We start from the raw sequence: 8,733 nt of genomic DNA, 5'->3' as shown, positions 1-8,733 counted from the left end.
CATTTATTAGAGTTATTGGGCGGTAGCTGGATGGAAGTATGGGGTCTTTTCCTAGTTTCTGTAGCAGGATAATGTTAGCAGAGTTCATGTGTGGGGATAATCTGCCATTCTGCTTAACTTGTAATACCATTTTGTGAAATGCAGGTGCCAAAACAGTCCAAAATTCTTTGTAGAACTCTGCTGGAAAACCATCTGGTGGCCACCCGGGGCTTTGTTACTAGGCATATGTTGAAGGGCTTCATGGAGTATGGGTGGGTTGGTGCAGGTCCTGGTGCCAGGCTTGTTGCTCTGGGACCTCCAGGGTGTCCGCAGGTGGTTGTTTTCTTTAGGGTGTTGGGGCGTGCGGTGGGCGTTGTGCTTTTCCCCTGTTGGGGGGGTGGCCTGGGTGATGGTGGGTCTCAGGCCCGGGCTGCTGCGACTGGTGTGACCGGGTGGTTTGTTTGTTGTTGTTTGTTTGTTTGTTTGTAGAGGTCCTCCGGAGTGGGGTGGGGTTGGGTTGAGTGGGGTGGGGTTGGGTGCGTACCTTCTGGGGATACAGTCGCTGCAGGCCCCGAGCCTGGTGGACATCAGGCCCTCCTGCCCTGTGTTGGGTCCCAGGTAGTGGGGGTGCATATTGCAGCCAGTCCCCCGGTGTATATCCCCATACCCCTCTCCCTTTTGGCTCCTGTACACAGCACGCTGTGTGCCCGCTGCGCTACACCCCAGCGGAGTCAAGGGAGGGAGGACGTGTGGATGTGTGGATGTATGGGACGTCAAAGTGTGTGTGGTGATGATTGGGCCTGGGTCTGGGACTTGCCATCGCCTAGCCTGCCTGTGCTTCTCCCAATAGGGGGGCGGCGTTGCCTCTCCCCACTGCTCGCAACTTCACCCACCTGTGGGCACGTCGTGACTCCCAGTAACTTGGCCAGGGAAGCTGGGGCAGGCGCTTGACCCACTGCGTGGCTGTCTGTGGTGCTTGGCCCTCCCGGGTATTGGGTGGGGCCTCTGCCGGGGGGTTTTGGGGCGTTTTGGGTTCCTGGGGCCCGGGTCCGTGGCCTGGTGGGGTCGGTGGGCTGTTGTCCCTGGTTCCCGGGGGGCCTCTGCCCTATGCTTATGGGGGCTCTGTCCGGGGGCTTCCACTGCTGTCTACTGGGTGGATCCGTGGTTGTCCCTGCGGTGGGCATCCTGGGTTCTGTGCTCCGTGGGGGCTGCTGGTGGCCTGGGTCTTGTGGGCCTCTCTGCCTGCTTCTGATTGCTTGGGGGGGGCTGTGGATTGTGGCACTCATAACTAAGCACGGTTATCATGTAGGTCCTGTGCCATGGGTGTTGCATGTTCCCCCCACACACACACACACAACACACATTCATTAGTCCAGTAGCAGTTGATGTATTACCATGTCGCCTCAGGTCATCTATATCCACAGTTGTGTTGTATGCGATTGCCACTACTTGTGCTTGTTGTTGTTTGTTCTCTGCTTGTCTGCTTTCAGGTGCTCCTGGTGGCGCAAAGGCTGGATTCGCAACAGAGACCATGGATTATTGTCTGTTTTGTTTTTTTACAGGTGTAGCAGCTGGTTGTCTGGTTTTTGTTTCTTTTTTTGTTCTGTTTCCTCTTCTTTCCTTTTCCCCCGGTCCGGTTCAGTTCCATTACATGTTATATATAACAAGAAATAAATAAATGGGCATCAAGGGGAGCTTTACATTTATAAAACTTCCCTTGGCAAAGCAAATCAGTTTGGCATAAAAGGTATTCACAATTCTGCTGCCATAATGCTGAACAGAACAAGGGAAAAAAGTGAAGGAATTCATTTTACAGCTAAATCCTCATAAAGAGCGTATTGCTCAACCATAAGTGTGGTTCTTTCTCATACAAGGTTATACAAAGAAGTTTATGTTTGAAACCAGCTTAAACATGGACAAATATGAAGGACAAAGCAGTTTTAACTTGGTTTGAGTGAAGCAATTAATTTTATGGCAATATCTGAAATCTTGACTATCTACTTAAAAGAAAGCGAATTTCGGATTCCAGAAGAACAAGTGTGGTTCTTTCTCATATAAGGTAATATAAAGAAGTTTATACTTGAAACCAGCTTAGACATGGATAAATAAGAAGGACAAAGCAGTTTTAACTTGGTTGAAGTGAAGGAATTCATTTTACAGCAAAATCCTGAATCGTGCATAACTCCTCATAAGGAGTGTATTGCTCAAACATGTGTTGTTTTTTTCTCATACAAGATTATAAAAAGAAATTTATGTTTGAAACCATCTTAAACATTGACAAATATGAAGGACAAAGCAGTTTTAACTTGGTTTGAGTGAAGCAATTCATTTTATGGCAATATCTGAAATCTTCACTATCTCCTTGAAAGAAAGCGAATTTCGGATTCTAGAAGAACAAGTGTGGTTCTTTCTCATATAAGGTAATATAAAGAAGTTTATACTCGAAACCAGCTTAGACATGGATAAATAAGAAGGACAAAGCAGTTTTAACTTGGTTGAAGTGAAGGATTTCATTTTACAGCAAAATCCTGAAACGTGCATTACTCCTCATAAGGAGTGTATTGCTCAAACATGTGTTTTTTTCTCATACAAGATTATAAAAAGAAATTTATGTTTGAAACCATCTTAAACATTGACAAATATGAAGGACAAAGCAGTTTTAACTTGGTTTGAGTGAAGCAATTCATTTTATGGCAATATCTGAAATCTTCACTATCTCCTTGAAAGAAAGCGAATTTCGGATTCTAGAAGAACAAGTGTGGTTCTTTCTCATATAAGGTAATATAAAGAAGTTTATCATTGAAACCAGCGTAGACGTGGATAAATATGAAGGACAAAGCAGTTTTAACTTGGTTTAAGTGAAGGAATTCATAGTTAGCAGTTCCTTGATGAGGGATATTTCAGACACCAAAATCCATTTTCTAAAGAGAAATAAAGAGAAAACAACAATCACTTCTGTTAAAGACTGAAAAAGAAATGTCACCCATGAAATCAACAATGCTTTTAGGGACTTCTATAAAACCTTATATTCATCACAAAATGATCCATCAGACAGTAACATAGATCAGTTTCTTAGTAATATCAACCTTCCAAAATTACAAACCGAACAGGCAATGGCTCTGGATTCACCTCTCTCAATAGGAGAACTCCATGAAGCCCTTCAACATATGCCTAGTAACAAAGCCCCGGGTGGCCACCAGATGGTTTTCCAGCAGAGTTCTACAAAGAATTGTGGACTGTTTTGGCACTGCATTTCACAAAATGGTATTACAAGTTAAGCAGAATGGCAGATTATCCCCACACATGAACTCTGCTAACATTATCCTGCTACAGAAACCAGGAAAAGACCCCATACTTCCATCCAGCTACCGCCCAATATCTCTAATAAATGCAGACCTCAAAATAATTTGTAAAGTCCTCGCCAAAAGAATAGAAAAAATAACTCCACTTATAATACATCCTGACCAGACAGGTTTCATAAAGGGTAGACGATCATCCACTAACACTCGCAGGCTAATTAATCTCATAGACTATTCTACCATCGACAACCTGGAAACCACAATAGTCTCTCTAGATGCAGAAAAAGCATTTGATCGAGTGAACTGGAAATTTTTATTCGCAGCATTAAAAAAATTCGGGTTTGGGTCACACTTCATCAACTGGATAAGGATATTATATAGCTCCCCAAATGCAAGTGTCAGGACAAATGATCAAACTTCTCCAAGCTTCAGTCTGCAGAGAGGTACAAGACAGGGTTGCCCACTTTCTCCATCACTTTTTGCTATTTTCATCGAACCTTTTGCAGCTGCTATCAGACAAGATAGAAATATTAAAGGCATCCAACCCCAAAATATTGAGCATAAAATAAGTCTTTATGCTGATGATGTATTACTTTTCCTCCACAACTCACAGACATCTCTCACTCACACGATCACACTCATAAATAAATTCTCAGCACTTTCTGACTACTCTATCAATTGGTCTAAGACCACAGTTCTGCCCATTAACTGTAGGGTCCAGAATATACCTGCGATCACTTTACAGTCAGGAAATATTAGATATTTAGGCATAAACATTTCCTCCAGGCTCTCAGAGCTAACAAAGCTAAATTATGTGCAATTATTAAAGACAGTAGAGGACGATCTCTCTCGTTGGAAGTCCTTACCTATATCACTTATGGGGAGAGTTACAACCATTAAAATGATGATACTACCAAAAGTTAACTATTTGTTCTCAATGATCCCCATAAAACCATCTGCTACTTGGTTTAAGTCACTAGATTAATGCATCTCCAAATTTCTGTGGAAAAACAAACCACCACGTATTAGTTTAAAAACGCTACAGAAAACCAAGGAAAGTGGTTGATTAGATTTACCTCATTTTCAGCGCTATTCCTTAGCCAATAGGTTACAGTATATATCAAAATGGTTTAAACCTAGCCCAATAGATGAACCACACAGCTTCTGGCCACAAATATGTTTGAACACCTTTAGAATGACTCGAAATCCTAATTTACAGCTCATACAATACAAAATTCTTCATAGAACACACTATACAGGACAAAGGATGTTCAGGATGGGTCTAACACACTCTAACATCTGCTCACATTGCACAGATAACACACCTGATGATTATGCACACGCTTTGTGGTTTTGTGCGCCTGTCCAGAAGTTCTGGTTTGAAGTGTGTACGGACCTATCAACGTGGCTAAAGTGTAGCATTCCTGCATGCTGGGTGACTTAGACAACATCAACATGGAAATTAACTCAGCACACATGGTCCTCACAGTGTTATGTATCGCAAAGAAAACTATTCTCATGAACTGGAAAGTGAAGAATAATCTGTGTATTAACCTGTTTAGAAATGTTCTTTTAGATTATATTAGCATGGAAACAATGTCTGCCTCCTTAAAACATCAATTGGCTGAATTTCATTCTCTCTGGTCCCCGCTGATTAACTGTGTGGCTTCGGGCGTCTGGTGGTCTCTCGGGTCGTGGGGACCGGGTTGGTCATTGCTGGGGGGGACTGTGTGTCGGGCTTGGAGGGCAGTTTTGGGGGCTTGCGGGTGGGGCTGTCTTGCTGTGTGGGGCGGGGTCCCTTAGGGGCCTTGGGGTGGTGGCTGCTGGCTCTATACCGGGTGGCTGGGCCGCTCTGGCGTGGGTGGTGGTGCTGGGCCTGGGCCCTGGTGGCTGGGCGCTGCCTTGCGCCCGGGGGGGCTGGGTTGCCCTGGACATGCCACAGTATGGGTGGGTTAGTGCAGGTCCTGGTGCCAGGCTTGTTGCTCTGGGACCTCCAGGGTGTCCGCAGGTGGTTGTTTTCTTTAGGGTGTTGGGGCGTGCGGTGGGGGGGTTGCTTTTCCCCTGATGGGGGGGGGCCAGGGTGATGGTGGGTCTCAGGCCCGGGCTGCTGCGTCTGGTGTGACCGGGTGGTTTGTTTGTTGTTGTTTGTGTGTTTGTTTGTAGAGGTCCTCCGGGGTGGGGTTGGGTTGAGTGGGGTGGGGCGGGGTGGGTACCTTCTGGGGGTACAGTAGCTCCCGGAATATGGTCGCTGCAGGCCCCGAGCCTGGTGGACATCAGGCCCTCCTGCCCTGTGCTGGGTCCCAGGTAGCGGGGGTGCCTATTGCTGCCAGTCCCTGGCTGCCCTCTCCGGGGGAGAGTAGCTCTCCCGGTGTATATCCCCATACCCTCTCCCTTTTGGCTCCTGTACACAGCACACACTCACACATGAAGGGTTTTGGGGGGCGTGTGTGTTCTGTGGGGTGTAGTGGATGGGGCCACGTAGGTGGTCCCCTTGGCTGCACTCTGCAGTTCCCCGCCCCTGTTTTAATTACACCTTAGACATCACTACTTATCAAACACACACACACACACACATTACGTCTTGGGGGGTGGTTGCACTGAGTGGCATCTGGTGGACGGGGCTCTTTGGGTATGTAGGCTGCCCAGAGGGCCGCCCTCCCAGTTCTACAAGGTTGGCTGCCCCTCAATTTTAATCGCTCACTATTAGAAAATATTGAAGAGCCAGAAGGGTGAGGGGAGGGGTCTTCTCACACCCCTGCTTCCTGGTTGCTGCTCGGGAAGGAGTGGCCAGGAGGAATTAATTATTCTGCTGGTTCAGGGTCTGTGGTGGCTGGGGGGCTGCTGGCCCCATGGTGTGCCCACTGTGCTAGACCCCAGCGGAGTCAAGGGAGGGATGACGTGTGGATGTATGGGACGTGAAAGTGTGTGTGGTGATGATTGGGCCTGGGTCTGGGACTTGCTGTCGCCTGGCCTGCCTGTGCTTCTCCCAATGGGGGGGCGGCGTTGCCTCTCCCCACTCCTCGCGACTTCACCCACCTGTGGGCACGTCCTGACTGCCAGGGCTCTTGGCCAGGGGCACTGGGGCAGGCGCTGACCCACTGCGTGGCTGTCTGGGGCGCTTGGCCCTCCCGGGTATTGGGTGGGGCCTCTGCCGGGGGGTTTTGGGGCGCTCGGGCTCCTGGGGCCGGGTCCGGTGCACGGCCCATGTCTGGGCGGCTGGGGCCTGGTGGGGTCGGTGGGCTGTTGCCCCTGGCTCCCGGGCGCCTCTGCCCTATGCTTATGGGGGCTCTGTCCGGGGGCTTCCACTGCTGTCTTCTGGGTGGATGCGTGGTTGTCCCTGCGGTGGGCATCCTGGGTTCTGTGCTCCGTGGGGGCTGCTGGTGGCCTGGGTCTTGTGGGCCTCTCTGCCTGTTTCTGATTGCTTGGGGGGGCTGTGGATTGTGGCCGTGTACACTTATACACTCATAAGTAAGAACGGTTATCATGTAGGTCCTGTGCCATGGGTGTTGCATGTTCTCACACACACACACACACACACACAATACACATTCATTAGTCCAGTAGCAGTTGATGTATTACCATGTCGCCTCAGGTCATCTATATGCACAGTTGTGTTGTATGCGATTGCCACTACTTGTGCTTGTTTTTGTTTGTTTGTGTGTTTGTTTTTTCTCTGCTTGTTTGCATGGTCCTCGCAGTGTTATGTATCGCAAAGAAAACTATTCTCATGAACTGGAAAGCGAAAAACAGTCTGTGTATTAAGCAGTTTAGAAATGTTGTTTTAGATTATATTAGCATGGAAACAATGTCTGCCTCCTCAAAACATCAATTGGCTGAATTTCATTCTCTCTGGTCCCCGCTGATTAGCTTTATCACATAGTGGTGGTGGTGGGTTGCTGTCCCGTCGCTCTGGGCGGTTGGGTGTGTGCTGGGGGGGGGCTGTGTGGCTTTGGGCGTCTGGTGGTCTCACGGGTCGTGGGGACCGGGTTGGTCATTGCTGGGGGGGACTGTGTGTCGGGCTTGGAGGGCAGTTTTGGGGGCTTGCGGGTGGGGCTGTCTTGCTGTGTGGGGCGGGGTCCCTTAGGGGCCTTGGGGTGGTGGCTGCTGGCTCTGTACCGGGTGGCTGGGCCGCTCTGGCATGGGTGGTGGTGCTGGGCCTGGGCCCTGGTGGCTGGGCGCTGCCTTGCGCCCGGGGGGGCTGGGTTGCCCTGGACATGCCACAGTATGGGTGGGTTGGTGCAGGTCCTGGTGCCAGGCTTGTTGCTCTGGGACCTCCAGGGTATCCGCAGGTGGTTGTTTTCTTTAGGGTGTTGGGGCGTGCGGTGGGGGGGGGTGCTTTTCCCCTGTTGAGGGGGGGGCCTGGGTGATGGTGGGTCTCAGGCCCGGGCTGCTGCGTCTGGTGTGACCGGGTGGTTTGTTTGTTGTTGTTTGTTTGTTTTTTTGTAGAGGTCCTCCGGGGTGGGATGGGGTTGGTTGAGTGGGGTTGGACGGGGTGGGTACTTTCTGGGGGTACAGTAGCTCCCGGAATATGGTCGCTGCAAGCCCCGAGCCTGGTGGACATCAGGCCCTCTTGATGTCCTGATGTGTTGGGTCCGAGGTAGCGGGTGCCTATTGCAGCCAGTCCCTGGCTGCCCTCTCTGGGGGAGACTAGCTCTCCCGGTGTATATCCCCATACCCCTCTCCCTTTTGGCTCCTGTACACAGCACACACTCACACATGAAGGGTTTTGGGGGCGTGTGTGTTCTGTGGGGTGTAGTGGATGGGGCCACGTAGGCGGTCCCCTTGGCTGCACTCTGCAGTTCCCCACCCCTTTTTTAATTACACCTTAGACATCACTACTTATCAAACACACACATACACACTAGGTGGTTGCACTGAGTGGCATCTGGTGGGCGGGGCTCTTTGGGTATGTAGGCTGCCCAGAGGGCCGTGCTCCCAGTTCTACCAGTTCGGGTTTGGGTCACACTTCATCAACTGGATAAGGATATTATATAGCTCCCCAAATGCAAGTGTCAGGACAAATGATCAAACTTCTCCAAGCTTCAGTCTGCAGAGAGGTACAAGACCGGGTTGCCCACTTTCTCCCTCACAATACTTTATATATTTTTGATAGTAGTTTTGGGGTGCAGATGCTTAGAAATTCTGCTACCCTAATCGGGAGTTGTAAGTCTGGTTGGTGGAGGATATATTTCTTTCTTATTATAGACTTAAGTTGTTGATATTCTAGGAATTTATTGCTGCCTATCTCATGTTGTGATATGAGCTCATCAAATGAAATAAAATTTCCATTTTGGATTATATGTTCCAGATGTTTGATTCCTTTGATCTTCCACAGAGTAAAGTTTAGCATTTTTTTGTTTTGCAGGATGTCAGGATTGTTCCAGATGGGTGTAAGCTTACACGGGACAAGTGAAGACTTTGTTATTTTTAGAAATTCCCACCAGGCTGTCAGAGA

The sequence above is a fragment of the Leuresthes tenuis genome, unplaced genomic scaffold (assembly GCF_036924035.1).
Source record: "Leuresthes tenuis unplaced genomic scaffold, fLeuTen1.0.hap1 SCAF_1, whole genome shotgun sequence".
Lineage (NCBI taxonomy): Eukaryota > Metazoa > Chordata > Actinopteri > Atheriniformes > Atherinopsidae > Leuresthes > Leuresthes tenuis.
Note: the sequence above shows the minus strand (reverse complement) of the source record.